Here is a 24,229-nt window from a genome sequence, read left to right as displayed (position 1 = left end):
GATCAGCCGCCACGGCTCGCGGCAAGAAACAATAGCAACGAAGAGAAAGGATCCAGCGATGTATAATGTAGATAAGGGAAAACTGGGTTCCCACTTTATTGGAAAATAATCCACGAACAATGACACAAAGTAACGGAAACACCAGGAGGGTAACAAGGTGGTGGAATGGCAAAAAAAGAAGAGAAGCCTACGCGTTTCAAGCACTGACTGTGCTCTTAGTCATGGCTCAGACGAATGAGCTGCTGCAAGGCGTCAAGGTAAATATATCCTGGAAAGGTGGAAGGAAGTACCTGGAACGTAACAACGCCCTCTAATATGGTAATTTAGGATCCAGGAAACTAGATCAATAAGTAGGTATGAATAAAATATAACCTGAATATAGCTAATGTACACGGAGGAAAACTAAAATAGAATATAAACGTGAATTGTATACTGTTGGTAGAAAAAATAAAAAATGAATGTATAGCTGGAATGTCCATATATTTAGCACTTGCAGAGCGTCATAAGTCGAAGTTATATATATCAGAACAGAGGAATAGAAAAATTTATATACAATGTACATAACATAAACCAATAAATATGCACAGTGAAGAAAATAATACATAACATAATAAGAAAAAAAGGAATATATAAACATATAATTTACTGACCGGAACAGTAAAGTCGGCAAATGAGAGCCATAACTGATAACAAATTTATACATTTACATAAGGATTTAAATATATTGTTTGTAATGGTATATATTACCACAGTTACTAATGACATAAATAATATTTATGTTATGGCGTGGTGGGAGGAAACCACCCTTTTTTCTGCCCACAATCCGTTTCTTCAACACATCCATTGGTATGGCAGGTACATCGACGACCTCCTGATTATTTGGGAGGATGATGTATCTGCCATACCTAAATTTCTTGAATATATCAACTCCAATCTTTTTAATTTGGCATTTACACATATTCATCATCCGGCCAGTATAAATTTTTTGGATTTGACACTAACAGGATTGGCAGGTAAAAGTATTCAAACAGAGATCTTCCATAAACCCATTTCGGGTAACACAATCCTACATGCCGCTAGTAATCATCCTAGTCACACTATTTCATCTATACCTGTAGGTGAATTAACCAGGGCGAAAAGAAACTGTACTACCAACAAAGGTTTCTTGAAAGAACAAGCAAATATCTTTAATAAATTAACAAAAAGAGGTTATAAAAGATGGACTCTAGACAGGGCTCAGGCCATTGTTAATCTTAAAGACAGGAAAGATCTACTTTCCATCCATCACCCAAACAGGGATCTATCAAAAACTAACAATTTGTCCAAACCGACGCTTATATTACAATATAACAATCAATTTCAAGAAATACGTAATATGATACACCGATATATTCCAATTTTGTTTGATGATCCCAAATTGGAATCAATTTTGAAAAACGGGTACCATATAGTCTCTCGTCGAGCTCCAACATTGGGTAATATTCTGTCTCCATCACAATTGCCATCTAATACTAAACCTCCAACTTGGTTACAATACACAGGGTACTACAAATGTGGGTCTCACCCGTGTAAAGTTTGCACCTTCAGCAAAAATACCAAAACTTTTTCAAATTGTGATAATACAACTAGTTTTCCTATTAAAACCCACATCAATTGTAATAGTGACCATGTTGTCTACATAGTGGAATGTTCACACTGCAACCTAAAATATGTGGGTTGTACCACAAGGAGACTAAAGGTGAGGATACTAGAACATCTTAGCTATATCAGGAATCCGGCCATAGTCAATATTTCCAACGCAAGTAGGCATTTTATTTCCTGTCATGATCGAAACATCAATTATTTTCGGATATATGCTATAGAAAAAATGATTAAAACTCATAGAGGAGGCGATCTTAAACACAGGTTACAAACTCGGGAGGCATTTTGGATTTATCATTTAAATACTAGATTTCCATATGGTCTTAACCTCCGTAAAGAATTGATGTTCCATTATTGATATTTTCACATTATTTAGCTTCTTATGATTATGATCTGTACATTACTGCTGCTGCATTTATGTGCATTTCTTTAAATCATTATCTTATTCCATATTCTATTAATATTAGCAAACAAAGTCCAATTATGAGATTATACTCATTTATTTATGTGAATTTTGTAATTTCCATCTTTTTGATATCTTCGTGTCTGTGTTTATCCATTTCATCACAATTTTACAATTGTGGTTAATATCTTGGTCTCAAGATATTCCGTTTTTATGTCTTACATTTTATCTTTATAAATATCTCCCTTATGGATTTTGTTTCTATTAATATGTCATTCATTCAATTTATATGTATTTCTATATATTTTGGCCGATGTGAGTTACAATATTATTTATGTCATTAGTAACTGTGGTAATATATACCATTACAAACAATATATTTAAATCCTTATGTAAATGTATAAATTTGTTATCAGTTATGGCTCTCATTTGCCGACTTTACTGTTCCGGTCAGTAAATTATATGTTTATATATTCCTTTTTTTCTTATTATGTTATGTATTATTTTCTTCACTGTGCATATTTATTGGTTTATGTTATGTACATTGTATATAAATTTTTCTATTCCTCTGTTCTGATATATATAACTTCGACTTATGACGCTCTGCAAGTGCTAAATATATGGACATTCCAGCTATACATTCATTTTTTATTTTTTCTACCAACAGTATACAATTCACGTTTATATTCTATTTTAGTTTTCCTCCGTGTACATTAGCTATATTCAGGTTATATTTTATTCATACCTACTTATTGATCTAGTTTCCTGGATCCTAAATTACCATATTAGAGGGCGTTGTTACGTTCCAGGTACTTCCTTCCACCTTTCCAGGATATATTTACCTTGACGCCTTGCAGCAGCTCATTCGTCTGAGCCATGACTAAGAGCACAGTCAGTGCTTGAAACGCGTAGGCTTCTCTTCTTTTTTTGCCATTCCACCACCTTGTTACCCTCCTGGTGTTTCCGTTACTTTGTGTCATTGTTCGTGGATTATTTTCCAATAAAGTGGGAACCCAGTTTTCCCTTATCTACATTATACATCGCTGGATCCTTTCTCTTCGTTGCTATTGAAATCTCTTACCTGCTCCTGCCGCCGCGGCTCCCTCTGGCCCGTCCGCTCCGTTTGCTGCCGCTGGTCCAAGTGCACAAATCCGGAAGCCGCGACCGGAAGTAGTAATATTACTGTCCGGCCGCGACTTCCGGTCCACAGGAAAATGGCGCCGGACGGCGCCAATTTCGAATTGGACTGTGTGGGAGCGGCGCATGCGCAGTTCCCACACAGACGCCGTACACTGAAGTCAATGGGACGGGAGCCGTTCGCAGTCCCTATGGGACTGTGGCTGCCGTATTCCATGTCTGTATGTGTCGTTAATCGACACATACAGAAATGGAACAAAAAATGGCAGCCCCCATAGGGAAGAAAAAGTGTAAAAATAAGAAAAAGTAAAACACAAACACACAAATGAATATAAACGTTTTTAATAAAGCACTAACATCTTTAACATATAAAAAAATAATTTGTGATGACACTGTTCCTTTAAAGACCAACTGGGCGTGTTTTTACTTTTGGCCAAGTGGGTGTAAAGAAGTGTATGAGGCTGACCAATCAGTGACCAATCAGCCTCATACACTTCGCATTGTTCCAGCCCATCTTCTTTCACTGCACAATCACACTGTGCTGTGGATCATGCTGGGCTGAAACAATGAGAAGTGTAGGACACTGATTGGTCACTGATTAGTCACTGATTGGTCAGCCTCATACACTTCTTTACAACACCCTCTTGGTCAAAAGTAAAAACACGCCCAGTGGTCTTTAAAGGAACAGTGTCATCACAAATTATTTTTTTATATGTTAAAGATGTTAGTGCTTTATTAAAAACGTTTATATTTATTTGTGTGTTTGTGTTTTACTTTTTCTTATTTTTACACTTTTTCTTCCCTATGGGGGCTGCCATTTTTTGTTCCATTTCTGTATGTGTCGATTAACGACACATACAGACATAGAATACGGCAGCCACAGTCCCATAGGGACTGCGAACGGCTCCCGTCCCATTCACTTGTGTGTACGGCGTCTGTGTGGGAACTGCGCATGCGCCGCTCCCACACAGTCCAATTTGAAATTGGCGCCGTCCGGCGCCATTTTCCTGTGGACCGGAAGTCGCGGCCGGACAGTAATATTACTACTTCCGGTCGCGGCTTCCGGACTTGTGCACTTGAACCAGCGGCAGCAGACGGAGCGGACGGGCCGGAGGGAGCCGCGGCGGCAGGAGCAGGTAAGAGATTTCAATGTATGTTCGTGTTTGTGTGTGTTTACTACTGTATGTAAACCTACTACACTGTGTGTTAGCGCAAAAAATGGCGACACACAGTGTAGGAGGTTACACCATTCAAACCCCTCGTTTATCCCGGCACTAGCCAGGATAAAGGAGGGGGGGATGCTGAGAGCTCACTAGAGCGAGGGCTTTTTACCCAATTTTGCAATGCTGCAATTTTGGGAATAGCTCCATCTAGTGACCAGAAATGGGTAATACTATAAATTAGAATTAATTTATAATATTTCCTGACTCGTGAAAAAAATAAAAAAAATTTGAACAATGTTTAATCACCCACACACTAAATGTTTAATTTAAAAAAAAAAAACATGTTTTTCTGGCAACACATTCCCTTTAAGAAACTAAATCTAAAAAGCATATCCTTATGAACTTTAGGAAGAATATATATGGTAGGCATCTTGGGTTCTTTTAAAATAAGGTATTTATACTCATTTTTGCTGATTAGGCCTTCTTCAAAAGCGAACTGCAATTTCCGATTCAGTTTTTTTTTTAGAGATATCAGCCAAAGGATTTTCCTGGATTTCCCAGTTTTTTACTCTTTCTATAATTCATTGGGTAATTATTCCATGTGAGCTTATTTCCATTCACCCGGCCTGGCCGGTGACGTCCATGTTTCTTAATTGTGTTGTCTTTTTGTGTTGTTTGATTTTGTTAGATACTGGATCACCAAATTTTAGATTTTTTCATGTTATTTTAATCTATAATTAGTAATAAACTTTTCAGACTTTTTCATTAAGCTGAGCCAAGTGCCTGTTTAACCAGTGGTTATCCACCCTATTCCATTCCTTATCACTTGTCCCTTCCCCTTTCCTTCCCTCTTTCATTCTATATTTTGCATTTCACTTACTAATATACTTTAATTAAAAATTTGGTACTAAATGGTGCTGTTCAAACCCGGTGAACTGTTCCTGGAAGTCCTGGAGCTATTCTAATATTTATGATGCGACAACATGGCCCCACGTGACTGCGGGCTTGCTTCCTGTGCGTCTCGTGTTGGCGTGTTCTCAATGGCATGACCCCAAGGGGCTGTCACATTGCCTATTGCTGCACTCCCTGAGCAGAGCATCAGCTAGTGCTTTGCTCAGGACTCCAGCATTGCTGCCGATATTTGGTCAATGACTTCAGTGGCTTCCTATAGCTGGAGTTCCCGAGCAGAGCATTAGCTGATGCTCTGCCCAGGGACTCCAGCACGGCTGCTGACGTCATTGTCCAAATATGGACAGTGACTTCAGGGGTTTCCTATCGCTGGAGTCCCAGAGCAGAGCATCAGTTGATGCTCTGACTGGGGGCTCCAGCATTGCTGCCAACGTCACGGTCACTGTCCATATACGAACAGTCATGTCGGCAGCAGTACGCGAGTACCCAGGCAGAGCATCAGGTGATGCTCTGCTTGGGAACTCCAGCTATAGGAAGCTCCTGAAGTCACTGACCAAATGTTGGGAGCAGTGCTGGAGTCCTGAGCAAAGCGCTAGCTGATGCTCTGCTCGGGGCAATGTTACAGCCCCTTGTGGTCATGCCATTTATAACACGCCGACACAAACAGCACGGGAAGCAAGCCCTCGGTCAGGTGGGGCCATGTCGGTGCGTCATCAATATTAGAAAAGCTCCAGGACTTCCCGGAACAATTCACCGGGTTTGAACGGCACCATTTAGTACCGAAATTTTAATTAAAGTATATTAGAAAGGGACATCTTTTTACATCAAAAATTGCTTTGCAATCATATTTTTGTCCCCGGATAACCCCTTTAAGGTGAGCTCAAATAACATACTTTTTTTTTTTTTGCTCGGTTTAATGTTGTATGACACATGTCGCCGTGTAGCCTTAGCCTTAAGCTTCTTTCTCTAAAAAAAAATTAATAGAAAGTTCACCTCCCCATTGGTCTTCTTCAGCAGCTCACCGGGCTTAAAAATGGAGTGTGTGGGAAGACTGGTGAGAGATGACACCAGCGGGGCTTGCCCACTCAATTCACACACTGTGCTGACGTGTATTATGTGTCAGCCAATCACCCCCCCTAAGCGGGCATTCTGCAGGTCACATCGACATACGTTCCCGTGAATTCTCCCAGGATTATGGTAGTGGTTAACTGCTAGCAAGATCCTATGGAGAAAAGGATGAATATATTTATTACGCCCTCACGCAATATCTAAATGACTTGCACAAGGTCGTTGCTTTAAAGGCTCTGTACACCTTTTTTGTATTGGTTTTTTTATTTTTATGATACAGCTTTTATGTATCCTATATACGTAGAAGCTGTATCGTTCTCTCTCAGCCTATTCAGTCAGTTCACCAGAACTGACGGCTTGGCAGAAAGCAAGTCAGACGCAGGATCCAACTATTATTGATCACATCTAAAGGGAGTTTTACACTGGCAGATTATCGTGCAGACGAGCGTTCATAGAACGCTTGTTACCGATAATTGCCCTGTGTAGACTGGGGAATGATCAGCAGATGAACGCGCAAACGCTGGATCATCTGGTCGTATACTTTTACAAAAGTGAAATATTATCGTTGTCGGCAGCACATCTCCCATAATGTATGGGGACGAGCGATCGGAGTAACAACTGCTCGTCCCCATTCGTAGCTCCGTGTGACAGAAACAAGCGAGCGCCGATCAATGATATCTCGTTGATCGGCTCTCGCTGCACCAGCCGAATATCGGCTGGTGCAAAAGGTCCTTAAGTTCATTACTTGGATGTAATCGTTATTAGCTGGATCGTGCATGTCCGAGACACAGGACCCGCTCTCAACCGAGCTGTTAGTTCAACTGAACTGATAGAATCGGCTGAGAGAACAATACAGCTTCTCTTTACACAGGATACGTAGAAGCTCTATCGTAAAAAGTAAAACTTGTTTTTTAAATAAAAGTTAACTAGAAAAGGCCTTAAACACAAAAAGCATTGATTTAAAAATTAAAAAAAATTCCATTCAATGGTGTAGATAGCCTTTTAAATGTAATATTTTAGTTCAGCCACAAGATGGCAGCATTATGACATATTCCAATTTTCACTTTATTTAATTTAGCCTCCGAATTGTGGATTATCTAAAAAGATCAGACCTATAAAAATGGCAAAATACTATTGTAACGCTTGAGTTATTATGTTTTGGTTACCTGCATTGCCTGGATGTTCTCCTAATGTGGTCTATAGGAATCTAAACATCCCACACTGCCTACTCTAGAGTAATAGACTCCTTAATATATCATTTGTGCAACCGTTCCTTCGGGCACACCGGTTTTTCAATGTTTTTTCCCTGTAACCTTCACTCTTTAGCAATGCTTCTGTTACACTTTTATTGGAGAGAAAAAAGCCAATGGAGCAATAGGTCAGAGCTAAAAATGACGCAGTATTATGCTTTCAGTGGAGCATGACTATGGTTCCTACTCTACTAAATTAACTGGTACATACATCAAGGGACGGCGGATTATATCATAGAATGTAATTGAATTACTGGTGAAGTGGAGCATAGTCTCCCCCTGTGGCAAAAAAAGCATGAGCAACATGTTTTTAGAATCCGATTATTCAATCCCCAGGATCCTGTGTTTTTTAGTCAGTCATTTGTAACCCCCAGGCTAGCTCAAGAAGCACTATCCATTCCACATGATCGGGGATGCATCCAGTTGGTTAGAGAAAACACTTTACCGCCGAGTCTGTGTTTAATATAGACCTTTATTGATCTGCAGTACATTGACCTATTACTTTGAACCAGGTCAATAGGGTAAATGCATTTGAATATCCGCAGTCACGTCAGTTTAGCAGAGAGGCAATGAAATCGCAGCCTGGCACTAAATTTCTGTCGTAAATGGGTCACACGCACATTAGTTCTTCTGCTGTATGTGGAAAATTATTAATTCCCATAGCATGTACTGTTTTAATTATGGTGAAGGATCGTCAGAACTTATGGAACGTAGCTACAGGATGTGGCCTGTGGGCCTGATGCCTGAGGTGGCCCAAAGACCTCTCTGCCACATAAGAAGACACCGGTATTTTAAAGTGCACATGGTAGGTTGGGGGCGCTGTTACAGATTTTGCAGTGGTGCCCAGGAGCTTCAAGTTGCGCTTCTGATGGGATTGTTGGAGAAAAAAATATCGGAGTATTGATATTAACAAATACTGACTTGCTTCCTTAAAGGCTTTTTTTAAATTTATTTAAATGTCAGTCAGTGTGTTAGGTGCAACTTTTAAATTAGTTTTTATTAAAAATAATTTATGCTTTTTGAGATACAGCTGCCCTTTATACAGAGCAGCTGTATCGTTTGCCGAATCCTGTACCCGTCAGTTCCACGGGACTAGCGGGTACAGTGAAAGCGGGAGACACGCAGGACCCACAGTTCATAACTTAGATGTGATAGATTACAGGACCCGCTGACACTAAGCCCGTCAGGTCCATGGGACTGACTGATACAGGTCTTAGTGAAAGATACAGCTGCTCAGTATACAGTATACAAATTAGCTGTATCTAAAAAAGTAAAAATTATTTTTTAGTAAAAACTAATTTCAAAGTTGCACTGAAAGTATTAAAAAAAAAGTGTTTCAAAGGATTACATAGCCTTTAAGATAATAAATAAGGCCAGTATCCCCCAGCCATAATACAACCACCATAATTTATATTCCGTCCAGAATACCCAGAACCCCAGCACCGTTTTGCTCAACTGATCTTGGATTATCATAGAATCTGCAGGGGCTGGTAAATGGGCCCCATCCACATGTAGCAGGAAAAAATCAGTGTGGAATTGAGGGCATGCAGCTAGATTTTTGCAGCCGATCTTGCCAGGGGCGTAGCTAAAGGCTCATGGGCCCGGGTGCAAGAATTCAGCTTGGGCCCCCCTACCCCTCCCCAGCACCACCATCATCATCATCATCAGACCCCTGCGCGCTCCTATGCCCAGACGCCTTGCCCAACAGCCCCCATAGTATAATGCCCCCACACAGTTAATGCTCCCATAGCTGCCCCCACACAGTATAATGCCCCATAACGTATACTGCCCCCCCATAATAGCCCCATACCGTATAATGCTCCCCATATCAGCCCCCCACACAGTATAATGCCCCCCCGCAATATCAGCCCCCCCATACAGTATAATGCCCCCATATGTGCATAATTACTTACCTATCCCCGTTCCCACGTCGAGTGGAGGATCCTTCGCCTCCTCCGGTGTGTACTATGAGTGACTCGGCGCAGGGAGGCGCGATGATGTCGCTACATCCCGCCTGCCTGCGTCGAGCCGCTCACGGCACAGGGAATGCTGGATCAAGGAGATGTCAGCTCCTTGCTCCAGCATTGATTGGAACCGGGACCTCGGTGAGTGACTCACGAACCCCCAGGGGGACGCGACCCACAGTGTAGGGATGTCACGATACCAAAATTTGGACTTCGATACCGATACTTTGTTTACTTTGCCAACAGTAATAAAAATTTAAAAAAAAGTTCTTACATTTTATGATGTGAGGCACGAGGTGTGATGATGAATTTTGAATGTGCCTCACATTAATAGTAATTAACCTCATCATGTTTCTCAGTCATAATGGGTTAATGTGTAAGGTACATGATGGGGTTAATTACTATTAATGTGAGGCACATGGAGGTTAAATTCATCATCGCACCTTGTGCCTCACAATTAGGCCCCATGCACACGACCGTAAATAACCTCCATTCATTTTAATTGAGCGCGGACACATTTCCGTAGCGCTACGGATGGGTGTCCGTGCCGTAGAAATGTTCCGAAAATTATGGAACATGTCCGTCCTTTTGCATTTTGCGGGCCGTCCTCCCATACTTTGTATGGGAGCACAGCCCGAAAATGCGGGTGGCAGTCGGCGGCCGGCCGGCCGTGCCCGCAATCGCGGGCCATGATTGCGGGCATGGTCGTGTGAATGGGGCCTAAGTGATAGAAAGCAATTTTTATTTTTTTACAGAGTACACATCATAAATGAGGCAAAAAAATTGTTGTGCAGGTTATTACGGCCGCGCCAATACCGATTATGTGTATGTTTTATGTATTGAGACTTATTTTAATGTTTATTATAAAAAAGGTGAATGTGTAATTTTTTTATTTAACATTACTTTGTTTTTATTTTATTTTTAAACTTCAATGTACTGGCCTATAGCTATATGCCAGTACATTAGCCTGTGTACGGATAGTACACAGGCAGTTGTTAAGACATACCTCAGTATGCCCTAACAGGAATTATGGTAGGACAGCCCTGGGGTCCTTCAACAGACCCTGGGCTGTCTGCCCATATATGGTATGTCCCTTAATCGCGTCACAGGAATTCCCCGTGACGCGATCCAGGGGCATCCCCCCTGCTCATTTTCTCCTGAATTCTGCAGTCCGCTGTGATCACAGCATTCAGGAGAATAGCGGCGGAGATGAGAGGTTTCTCTGATCTCCGCCGTTATAGAGCGGGGCTGCAGCTGTGTAATACAGCCATTGCCCCGCTCCTGATATAAGTGCGCGCGCGGTCAGCATGAGGTGATGCGGCCGGCGCTGCACTAATGAGCGGCGGTTCAGCCCCTGGGGACAGAACATGGGGGTGTTTTGTAGCGCGCCCACCATGTTCTGTCTTCAGTGCCGACGCTCATTAGTGCAGCGCCGGCCGCATCACATCATCCTGACGGCGCGCACATGTCAGGACTCAGGAGCGGGGCAGTGACTGTATTACACAGCCGCAGCCCCGCTCTCATACACTCGTGTACTATACTGTATTGTGCAGTTTGCGGTGGAGGAGGGGGGGGCTGTGATTTAACGCTCCCCCCTCTCCACCGCATACAACACAATACATTACAAGGCATCACACACATTACATTACAATACATAACGTTACAACACAATACATTACATTACACTGCAGCTTACCTGGAGTCCTCTGCACCGACTCTTCTGCTCTGTCTGGAAGCCGTGTCACGTGACAACACGGTCACATGGTACACTAAGTGTACCATGTGACCGTAACCCGGAAGTGCCGGCTTCACGGCACAGAAGATTTAGTTAGAAAACATGCTGTATGGCAACGGGGGCCCGTGGGCCCCCCAGGCTTATGGGCCCGGTCGCAACTGCGACCGCTGCGACCCCTATAGCTACGCCACTGGATCTTGCCCTTTGCTGTGCAAGTCTGTGACAGAAAAAGATCAGTATTTTGCATCCACTTTCTTATTTAAACCTAAAATCAGTAGCGGATGAAAAAAAAAAGTGTAAATGATTACATTATATTTTTTCCCGGATTTAGCGTCTAGTCCTAATAACTTGATACAAAATACTGATCAAATATTCAAATGTGAAAAGCCGAATGCATTGACGTGTGAGAGACTCCAAACTATTGTAGCCATTCTCCACAGTGGCTTTAATAGATGAGGGTCCTGGACGGGGGTCTATCAATGCAAGGTACATAAAAACTTTTTTTTTTTTTCATGAACCAGACAACCCCTTTAAGATTGAATTTGGCAGCAAAAACCCCTCAGGCCTCCTTCATACACAGCATTTTTCTGGCAATTTAAACTGAATCAAAAAACTTTTCTAAAAACGCTAGACATTTAAAATGTAGCATACTATTTTTAAGGCGTTTTTTGGGGCATTTTTCAATTAATGTAACTTTGAACATGCTTTTTTTATGGTGTTTTTGAAGTCCTATAGAGTAGCTGATGTTAAAAACGCCATACCCAGAGCATGCGGCTTTTGGTTAAAAAAAACGCCACTGACCACAAAATTGGCTCAAAAATGCCACAAACCAAAGTACGGTTGTGTGTAGTGAATTTGATATTTTACTATAGACTTATAATGTAACATCTGGTCGCACTAAAATAGGCTTTAAAAAAACGCCATGAAAAACACAGCAAAATGTTCTGTGTGAATCTAGCCTAAAAGGGGTATTCCCATCTTGGACATTTATGGTATATCCACCTTTGGCACCTGCATTTTATGCCTGATGAAGACCCAGGTACTGGGTCGAAACGCGTGGCATGTTTTATATTTATTTTTACCTATGTATTTTAACAATAAATAAGCATTTTATTCACATCAATGTGAGAAAGCTTTTTCATCACCGACCATCTGGTAACGCGACACCGCGCAGGAGCGCCTTCATTTAGGAGTATTTCTTTCTCCCTTGTACTTAAAACATTATCCCCATCTGAACCTGCTGGTGATACCAGCTCCCCATGCCTACTCCGAAGGACAGCAGACTGCCTATCCACTGAGTCTATGTACTCAATACGCCCTAAGTTTGTGTTGTCCTGACTCCACTGCACAACCCAAAAAAGGGAGCGTGTATTATATTCAATGTCTGCACTCATGTCTGTTTAATACGGTTGTCCTACGATATTACCTTAACAGGAGCGCCTTGTCTCTTTTTTTTCCCCTTTTTTCTAATTTACCTGTAGATGATGTATGGTTGTTATGCAGTCCTCCATCTCCCAGAGAAGCTCTACGCGTTAGAGCTGTGAGTAGATGCCAAGTACTACTGCTTGCTGCCGTGGAAAACTAATTCAATTTGGGTAAGTAAAATGGTGGCCAAAAGCTGAGTTCCAAAATTCCAATAAACAGATTTGATTTATATTGTGGGGAACAGTAAATTATGGGGGGGGGCGGTAAAAGTCTTTTTTTTTTAATGAATTCTCATGCCCTATTCCCCTGCAGATCTGGTAGGAAAAAAATGGAAATTTTGTACTGGTTGAGATGTCCTGTAAAGAAGGTTGGAAACTATTGACCTCCAAAGAGGGATGTCGATAGAAATTACAACATTTCTTCCTATTTACAGAGAATTTTTCCAGGCAGTGAATAAGCTTTTGAGAATAATAACTCATCTATTCTTCATGATCTTGTAAACTGTCCAGCAGGGAATTTTTTTGTTTGTTGGAAGTTCACTCATTCTAATAAAAAAAAAGAAATAAGTGTATATACAGCGCTTTGCGAAAGTATTCACCTTTTACCTTTCCCCTTTTACTTTTTCTATTTTGATGCATTTCAACCTTGAATTCAAATGAATTTTTAGGGGGTTTGTACCATTTGATTCACACAAGAAGTCTACCACTTTGAAGGTGCAAATTTTTTTTTTTTACTGTGACGCAATTGATATTGAAGACAAAAAACAAAGAACTTTAATGTGTATAAATGTTCACCTCCTGAAAGTCAATACTTTGTGGAGCACCTTTTGCTGCAATTACAAATGTTTTAACTTTTAAGACATCAGCATGGCAGACACAAACCAAACACACAGGCGACGTCTGTTACCATTCCTCTACGCACTTTGCGCACAACGGGACACCATAGTGGCGCATGCGCAGTAACTAGATTTGAGGCCCGGACAAAGCAGGGAATGGTGCCGGACCATACATGAAGGGCGCATGAGCGCTATCTCAGACGAGATTTTGACATTCAGGGCGGGCCAATTTTCGGCAGTAGGCGGGTATAGGGAGAGGAACGAACAAGACTGTCGGATTATTACCATAAAAGGCACAAAATATTTGCAGACCATTATGTACGGTCAGAGGAGGAGTTTAGGAGAGGGGATAACGGCAGCAGCGGCCAGCGAGGGGGGGAGTAGAGCTCAATAGGTGAAATTCTGGTGACAGGTTCCCTCTAAACCCCTCCAGTGTAGCTTTAGCTGTAGGTTTAGGATCATTGTCCTGCTGAAAGGTGAACCTCCGTCCCAGTCTCAAATCTCTGGCAAACTACAGGTTTTCCTAAAGTATTGCCCTGTATTTATTGCCATCCATCTTTCCTTTATTCCGGACCAGTTTTCCAGTCCCTGCCCCCACAGCATGAAGCTGCTGCCACTACCATGCTTCACTGTGGGAATGGTGTTCTTGGGGGGGATGGGAAGTGTTGGGTTTGCGCCACACATAGCGTTTCCCATGATGGCCAAAAAGTTAAATATTATTCTCATCTGACCGGAGAACTTCTTCCATGTGTTTGTGGAGTCTGTCACATTCTGTTTGGTGAACTCAAAACATATTTTCTTATGTTTTTCTTTAAGCAATGACTTTTTTCTGGTCACTGTGGAGTGTTCAGTTTATAGTGATCCTATGGACAGATACTTCCATCTCCGCTGTGGATCTTTGGAGCGCCTTCAATGATATCGTTGGGGTCTTTGCTGAATCTCTGATTAATGCCCTCCTCGCCCGGTCTGTTAGTTTTGGTGGGCAGCCTTCTCTTGTCAGGTTTGTAGTTGTGCCATATTCTTTTAATTTTGTTATAATGGATTTAATGTTGCTCCGTGGCATGTTCAAAGTTTGGGATAGTTCTTTATATATACTACTCTACTACTATGTTTCCAACCTGTTTCGAGAGCTCCTCGGTCTTCATGTTACTTTAGTGGTGTTGCAGACTCAGGGGCTTTACAGGACAGAGCACATAATCTGTTCTTTCAAAGGACATTAAAAAGGACATCCATTGCGTGTGGCAGAAAGACGTTTCAGATATCAATATAGGAAAGGGTTCTTTATGGTTAGAGTAGTCAACCTACGGAATGCCCTACCTCAAAAGGTAGTAATAGCAGATACTATGTCAGCATTTAAAAAAAAAGGCTAGATATTTATTTATTGACAAATGGCATTCAGGGTTATAATTAATCCTTTTATAGAAAGACGTGTTATGATTGAGAAAGGTTGAACTTGATGGACTTGTGTATTTTTTTCAACCTATGTAACAGGTATATTTATACTGACATCATGTGACAGATCATGTGACACTTGGGTTGCACACAGGGGGACCTTATTTAACCCCTAGCCGCACCACTCAGTAACTATACATCGTCATGGGAGGTCACTTCCCACACGAGGATGTATAGTTACTGAATCGTTCCTGACGCACGCTGTCGGCGAGCGACAGTGTGCACCGGGGACTGGGAGGTCAGCTATCTCTGACAGCTGACACTCCACTCTTGCCGGCCAGCAGTCCTTTGCCGCTGATTTTGGCAATTAACCTCTTAAATGTGGTGATTGCCGAATTTTAGGGGTTTCTAGCACATCGGTAGACCCCACGTTTGCCAATTGTTGGCATGGCAACCGGAGGCCACACAATGACCTCCGTGTCTGCCATGGATGGAAGCCTATCAGGACCAGCCGCCAGCTGGTCCTGATGGGCTTACTGTCAGAGTGACAGGAAGACACTGTCGTAACAGTGTGCATTGGGAACCGGGAGGTCAGCTCCCCGACAGCTGACACTCCACTGTGTTACCTGTGCTGCAGGTAAAAAAAAAAAAGTTAAAAAAATGTTAATACATTTTTTTGTAGAAGTTATAAGTTCAAAAAACAAACATCTTTTTTTTCCTATAACAAGCCTTTTATGATAGGAAAAAATGAAACCGTTAAAAAAAAGTACACATATTTGGTAGCACCGCGTTCGTAACCACCCAAACTATAAAACTATAATGTTATTTTTCCCGCACGGTGAACACTGCAAAAAAAATAAACTAAAAATTATGCTAGCATCGCTATTTCATCAAAAAGTTGCATTTACCCCAAAATAGCATCAATAAAAACTAACAACCGTAAGTAAAATGTAATTTATTGCCCACGGTGAACGCAGTAAGAAATAAAGAATTTAAAACGCCAAAATCTCTTTTTTTAACACCCTAGCTCTAAACAAAATGTAAAAAAAGTGATCAAAAAGTTGTGTGTACCATAAAATGGTACCAATAAAAACGACAGCGCGTCCCGCCAAAAATAAGCCCTCACACCGCTCAATCGACCAAAAAATAAAAAAAGTTATGGCTCTCAGAATGTGTTGATACAAATTTTTTTTTTAACAAATAGTTTTTGTTTTTTAACAGTAGTAAAACATAAAAAAAACCCTATATAAATTTGGTATCACCGTGATCGTATTGAGACACAAAATAAAGTTAAGTTGTCATTTTCACCGTACGGTGAAAGACGTAAAAACAAAACCCAAAGAACAATGGAGGAATCACTGTTTTTTCCATTTCAGCCCGCAAAGAATTTTCTTTTCAGCTTCCCAATACATTATATGGCACTTTAAATGGTGTCAATAGAAAATACAACTCCTCCCACAAAATATAGATGTATTCGATCTGATGAAGGCGCCAGTCCGGCGCTGAAACGCGTAACCTTAATAAATACTTTATTAATACCTAACCAATTTCTTTTCTGCCGTCTGGATGAAGTAGCACGTTTTGACTTCCGTTATATATATATATATATATATATATATATATATATATATATTTTCACATATATTTATATATATTTTTTCTCACACTGATGCAAAATATAAGCCCTCACACCACTCTATTGATGGAAAAATAAAAAAGTTATGGCTCTTGGAAGGCAGGGAGTGAAGAACTAAAATGAAAAAGCAAATAAGGATCAGTCCTGTAAGGGTTAATTCATTTCTAATAAAAAACATTTATGACCACATATGGGGTATTGCCGTACTCAGGAGAAATTGCTTTACAAATGTTGGGTGGCTTTTTCTCTTTTATCCCTTGTGAAAATTAAAAAATTCAACATTTTAGTGGACAAAAATGTTGATATTAATTTTCACGGTCTAATTCCACTAAATTCTAAACAAAAACTGTGGGTTAAAAATTCTCACTATACACCTAGAAAAATTCCTTGAGGGGTGTAGTTTCCAAAATGGGGTCACTTTTAGGGGGTTTCCACTGTTTTGATCCCTCCAGGGCGTTGCAAACGAGACATGGCACCGAAAACTATTCCAGCAAAATCTGCGCTCCAAAATCCAAAAGGCGCTCCTTCTTTCCTGAGCCCTGCTGTGGGTCCAAACATCAGTTTATTACCACATATGGGGTATTGCCATAATCAGGAGAAACTGCTTTACAAATGTTGTATTGCTTTTTCTCCTTTATTCCTTTTAAAAATGAAAAAATTATATGTTTTTGCAGAAAAAAAAATTCATCTTCCAAGACTAATTCTACTCCTTGAGGAGTGTAGTTTCCAAAATGGGGTCACCTTTGGGGGGTTTCGACTGTTTAGGCACCACAAGACCTCTTCAAACTTGACATGGTGCTTAAAATATATTCCTAAAAAAAGGAGGCCCCAAAATCCACTAGGTGCTCCTTTGCTTCTGAGGCCTCTGTTTCAGTCCATTACCACACTAGAGCCACATGTGGGATATTTCTAAAAACGGCAGAATCTGGGCAATAAATATTGACTTGTGTTTCTCTGGTTGAACCTTCTGTGTTACAGATTTTTTTTATTACAAATGAATTTCAGCAAAAAAAAATTAATTTGTAAATTTCACCTCTACATTGCTTTAATTTCTGTGAAACGCCTAAAGGGTGAAAATACTTTCTGCATTCTGTTTTGAATACTTTGATGGATGCAGTTTTCAAAATGGGGTGATTTATGGGGATTTTCTAATATATAAGACCCTCAAAGCCACTTCAGAACTGAACTGGTCCCTGAAAAAAATAGCATTTTGAAACTTATTTGCAATGTTAAATACTTTTGTGTCAAAAAAGACAAAAGTACTGTAGGTATGATACCTTTATTGGCTAACTTTAAAAATTCTATATGCGGCGTTCAGAGCACACAGGCAAGTTTACAAATGAATGACTTAGAAAAAAAGCACAACATTTATGATCTTACACAAAGACAATTCGTACATGAGGTGATACATCATTAAGATAAGCCGGGGCAATAAAACTGAGGTTATAGGGGTGATGACTAAGGAGATAAGGGATCTGGAGTCAGTCTGATGGGGGATGTGACGTGTGTCCATGTAGTGGCTCATAAGGTGTTAGATTGAGGCCTTGTGTCAATGACTGGAATTTTATCATCAGCTTGAATTCCCAAATTTTTCTTTCTCTGTTGTTTTTAAAATGTTGGTTTTAAAACCCTTCAGTATTAGGACCTTTAAATCTGCCAAACTGTGATCAGGTGCAGAGAAGGGTTTTCCCACGAGTACAAGGCATAGAACTTTAGCAGCATGTTCTCTCATTTTGTTGAAAATGTGAGAAATTGCTGCTAAAGTCCAAAGCCCTGTAACGTTCTAGAAAAATAAAAGGACGTGAAAAAAACCCCGATGTAGACATATGGGAAATGTTAATTAGTAACTATTGTGTGCGGTATTACTATCTGTTTTACAAGTAGATACATTTAAATTTAGAAAAGTTCAAATTTTTGCAAATTTTCTCTAAAATTTTGAGTTTTTCACAAATAAATATTGAATTTATCCACCAAACTATTTCACTAACAAAGTACAATATGTCACGAGAAAACAATCTCAGAATCGCTTGGATAGGTAAAAGTATTCCAAAGTTATTACCACATAGAGTGACACATAAAAATCGGCTGCATCCACAAGGCCAAAACAGGCTCAGTCCTGAAGGGGTTAACTACTTATGTGACTTCTGAAGTTAATTGGTTTGACCAGACTTTATTTAGACGTTTCAAAGCAAAGGGGTAAATACTCTTATATTTGTTTTTCTTTTGTTTTTTTTTTTAACTCTTTCCCGCTCAGCTCAGTACTATTACGTTGGGCTGAGTGCATCGTTCGCACTCAGTTCAGTAATATTTACTGACCTTATTTAATGCAGCGCCATTTTGAGTTTCCGACAGCAGGCTATCAGAGCTCAGTGTGCAGGGACTGATCACTGTGGTCCCCGCTGATTAATCCCTTAGAATCCGTGTTCAATAGCGATCGCGGCTTCATAGGGGTTAAAACCATGGACCTCCCACGTGATCGCGTGCGCCGATGGTTGCTATGGCAACTGGATGCCTCCGGCTATGCCATCTACAGAAACCTAGTGGGTGCTAGGTACCCACAGTGAGTAGCTGACTGCACTATGTACACAGTATTAGAGCTGTGTATTAGAATTGTGATCAGGGCCTCCTGGCTTCAAGTCCCCCAGTGGGACAAAAAAAAAGTAAAAATCCCCTTTTTTCCCTTATCAGTCCCTTATTATTAAATAAATAAATAAATAAACTATACATAATTGGTATCGCCGCGTCTGTAACAGCCTAAACGACAAAAGTATTTAGTTATTTATCCAGTGCGGTGAACTCCGTAAAAGAAAATAATAATGAACCATACCAGAATCACAATTTTTCGGTCATTTCACCTACCAAAAAATGGAATAAAAAGTCAAAAAGGTCAAAAAGTCGCAACAGTTCGATACGCAAAAAACAAGCCCTCACCGCTTTCTTGAAAGAAAAATAAAAAAAGTTATGGCACTTAGAATATGGCAACACAAAGAGTAAATGATTGTGCAAACGCCACAAGACATAAAAACACTATAAACATATAAACATATGGTATCGCCGTAATCATATCGCCCCGCAAAATAATGTGAATGTCATTTATAGCGAATGGTGAATGCTGTAAAAAAAAACAAAAAAAAAAAACAATAGTAGAATTGCTGTTTTTTAGTCACCACAGTATTAGGACCTTTAAATCTGCCAAACTGTGATCAGGTGGAGAGAAGTTTTCCCACGGGTGTAGGTTACAAGGCTTAGAACTTTAGCAGCAATTTCTCACATTTTTTTGAAAATGTGAGAAATCGCTACTAAAGTTCTAAGCCTTGTAATGTACACCGGTGGGAAAACACTTCTCTCCACCTGATCACAGTTTGGCAGATTTAAAGATCCTAATACTAAAGGCCTGATGACGCTAGTTCAGCGTCGAAACGTGTAGCCTCTTGCAATAATCTTAATATCTCTTATTTCCTTCCACCCTTATACCTGCAGCGCCGTTTATGGTTCACTATTTTTTATACATAGATTGTTTTCTTTCACAATTAATCCCAGCGGTAACTAATTCTAGTTACCGGTTTTTGAACCAGACTGGAACGGTTTTATGGTCCTTTTTTACTCCATTATAAAATTGTGCTTATGGTTGCACAACCTCAAGAGGTCAGCACAATCACCCCTGGTGATCTGCACTATATGGCGCCGTGCTTACTTTCGCTTTTATTTCCAGTGAATATAGGGAAGCCGCAATGGCCATATTTTACACTGGGTAGGGGCATATTACGGCGCAAGCATGTATCTTACATCTCGGCCGAGATTGTATAAGAAAACAGATAAAAAACACGGCGCCAGAAACTGCAAAATAACGATATAAAGCCCCAGGGGCAAAGTATGGTAAACTGCTCACCTAGGAAGGTGGACACCGGTTAGGATGTCATAAAGGTAGGGGAGCTGCTGCCAGGTCCAAACACAAACAAACCAAGTTTGTTGTCGAGAAATAGTATATCCAAGAGAGAAAATGGGACCAAATTGCGGCGCTGCTCAGGAAGGACGTCAGATGAAAGAGGATGTAATAAATAGAATTTATTGATAATGGAGTAGGCTACGCGTTTCGACGCCGGACCGGCGTCTTCATCAGGCCAATGTGTACAATACAATAAAAGCTCCTTTATATGCATGAGGGAATTTAACAACAAGATGAAAAAAAAAAACCGCCAAAACGGCGGGTCAAAGGTCACACACAGCGTTTGTCAAATGTAAACAAACAGATTCTAAAAGTTACATAAAACTATACAAATGTAATAACATGATATAAACCATTTGATAAATATATTAAATATATTCAATATATTACAACCTATCTTAAACAAGAAAAACATAAGATGAATTTTTGTAAGGAAAAGGAGAAACTAAGGGATGGCCGGTGATATGCAGAGTTGGAACGCAAAGCGGTTCACCACAATGGGTTGAGCCGCAGGGTGGACCGCAAACAAAAGGGGTCGATTTGTGAATGAATGGACTGAAAAACAACAGGGGGTTGGTGAGTCACATGAAGTGTAGGAGAGGACTGTCGTCACAATGTTGGATCGCAAAAGCGACAGGAAAGGAGCAACGGGAGAGAGGAGCCGGTGGCACGCAAATGTTGGAACGCAAACAGTTCAACGTAGGGGAGTGAGCCGCAAGGTGGACCGCAAACAAACGGAGTTGATTTATAAATGAATGGACTAGACATCAATGGGTCACATGGGGTAAGGAAATAAGAACCGCCGTTGTGATGTTAAAACGCAGGATTAGAAGGGCGAAAGAACCGGAACACAGTGAGTATTTAAAAGTTTTCCAAACCACTTAAAAGGATGATGATGGGAGAGTGTATTGCGGACCGTAATATTATAAAATTAGTATAAAAATTGGTAAAAAAGTTGGTATAAGAACTTGATATGTCGGTTGATTATTTAGAAAAAACATGAGGATGAGATAATATGTATGTATATATATATAACCACATTTCCGCAAAATGCAATTTGCGGAAAATGCAGTAATGAAGGGAGACAACCATGAAATTACCATGGGGAAGGGATACCATAGGGAATTTGGAGGAAATATATATATGTATGCGTTGGGAAAAAGATAGGGACAAGAGTATCTTAATCTAGGGACGTTTCTATGAGATCATTAAGGCCATTTGGGTGCAGGGTTTCCAGTTTGAAGATCCAGAAATTCTCTCTCTGTTTGAGTTTAGTAAACCTATTAGGGGTATCCGCAGGAATCTGTTCGATCGGGGTAACAATTAAATCAGTAAAACTACAATTATGTTTGAGAGCACAATGGCGTGACACACTTTGTTTTAAAAAACCTTGCTTGACATTGAATCTATGCTTGTTGATTCGGTTTCTTAACGTTTGGGTGGTGCGACCTACATACTGTAGGTTGCATGTACACTGTAAGAGGTACACAACGTAAGTACTGCCACAGTCTAAATGGCTTTGAATGGGATAATACATATTGGTTTTTAGAGAATGAAATTGCGTGGATTTCTTTGCAATATTATTACAGCACAAACATCTAGCATGTTTACATGAAAAAGAGCCATTTTGTGTTGAAGAATTCATAACTGTCTTATTGTTATTATGTAGCCTGCTAGGGGCTAGTAGATTTTTCAAAGTTTTAGATCTTCTAAAAGTGATTAGGGGTTTCGCGGGGAGTAATGTTTTTAAAAAAGGATCGTTGGTTAAAACGTGCCAATGCTTTCTAAAAATGGACAAAATAATCTTGTTACTTTTATTAAATGAGGTGATGAAATTTACATTCTGTTTGTTAAATTTATTTTTTGTAGTTTTTTCACCATTGGTAGTATTAGACGGTATTGGTTCTTTAATGCATTCAGATTGGGTCATACTTCTTGCTCTTATCTCTGCACCCTTGATTAGGCTCCTGGGAAAACCTTTTTCTAGAAATCTTTTATTGAGAATCTTGCATTCTTTATTGAAACTAATATCATCAGAACAATTTTTTCTTATCCTCCGATATTGTCCAAACGGGACATTTTTTAGCCAGGGTGTGTGGTGTGCACTTGTGAAATCCAGATAACTATTTACATCCACACTCTTAAAATGGGTACTGGTGGAAAAAAGGTTCCCATTATTTTTAATTGTTATGTCCAAAAAATCAATGATAGTAGCTGAATAAGTGTATGTAAAAGTAAGGCCAAATGTATTTTTATTTAAATAATCAATAAAAGCTTTAGCAGCGGATGTGTCCCCTCTCCAGATAAAAAACAGATCATCGATGTACCGTTTATAGTAAATAATATGGTTTTTGAATATATGTTCATTCCAGATGAAAGAATCCTCAAAGGACCCCATGTAGAGGTTTGCATATGACGGTGCAAAACGAGTCCCCATTGCGCAACCCTTAATTTGTTTATAAAAAACGTCCTCAAAAGTAAAAGCATTATGTGTTAGAATAAAATCAATACAATCAATAAGAAAAGTCAATTGCCTATTTGGAATACGGGGATCTAGCGCAAGGAAAGAGGAAACAGCCTCCATACCTTGTGTGTGTGGGATGTTGGTATAAAGCGACGAAACATCTGCAGTAAGGAAACTCAAATCGGATAGTTTATATAAGGGTTGTAGTTGTAATAATTCTCTAATTAGCTGTGTTGAATCTTTTAGGTAAGAAGGTAATTTTAAAACCAAGGGTTGGAGATGAATATCGATATAATGTGATAGATTATTGGTTAAAGACCCTATCCCTGAAATAATGGGTCGGCCTGGGGGATTAGACAGATGTTTATGTATTTTTGGCAGATGGTACATGAAAGGGGTTGCAGGAAAAGGGACCGTTAGAAAAAGTTTTTCTTTTTTACATAACAGATCATCAGCAAAAGCAGAATCAATGAGGGATTTGTATTCTGTTTCGTATTTCGGAATGGGATTAGAACTTAATTTCTCATAAAATGATGTATCGGAAAGTAATCTTAAGGCTTCGTTAACATAGTCTAAACGGTCCTGTACCACGATACCTCCCCCTTTATCCGCGGATCGTATCACTATATTGTGATTTTTTTGTATATTTTTAAGCCCTTTACGTTGAGAGTAGGATAAATTGTCAGATGGTGGGATAAAATGTTCTAACGTTTTGAAATCGTTGCTTATTAAATTGGAAAATGTTTCAATTGCAGGGCCACGGTGATGGAGGGGGTAAAAATGGGATTTGGGCTGTACATTGGTCCTAACAGGCATGGAGATGTCTACTGGGAGAGAAGCCGTAAGGGCCGTGGGGGGGCAGATGGCAAAATGACGTAACAGAGTTATTTTGCGTAAAAATTTATTAAGGTCCATGAAAATCTCGAAGTCATCTGGAGATGAGGTGGGACAAAAGGACAGACCTTTGGAAAGTAGGCTTTGTTCATTGAGGTTAAACGTGTATTTGGAAAGGTTGAATATTTTTATTTTGTCAATCTGTATTTCCTCTTGGGTGAGAGGGGTAGGGTCCATGGAACGACCTCTACCCCCTCTGCAACCTCTAGGTCTGTTTCTAGTTTTCTTTTTGATGTTATTTTGTGTATTTTTTGAAAGTATGTACTGATGTTCTGAGATTTGGGGCTTTTGGGTAAGGGCAGAGTGGTAGGAAGATCCGGAGGCATGGTAGGTAGACAAGGAAGATATAAAAAAGGACTGAGGGGGA

This window comes from Rhinoderma darwinii, chromosome 5 (assembly GCF_050947455.1).
Source record: "Rhinoderma darwinii isolate aRhiDar2 chromosome 5, aRhiDar2.hap1, whole genome shotgun sequence".
In the NCBI taxonomy this organism is placed as follows: Eukaryota; Metazoa; Chordata; class Amphibia; order Anura; family Rhinodermatidae; genus Rhinoderma; species Rhinoderma darwinii.
The sequence above is the reverse complement of the archived record's forward strand: the minus strand, read 5'-3'. Positions refer to the sequence as shown.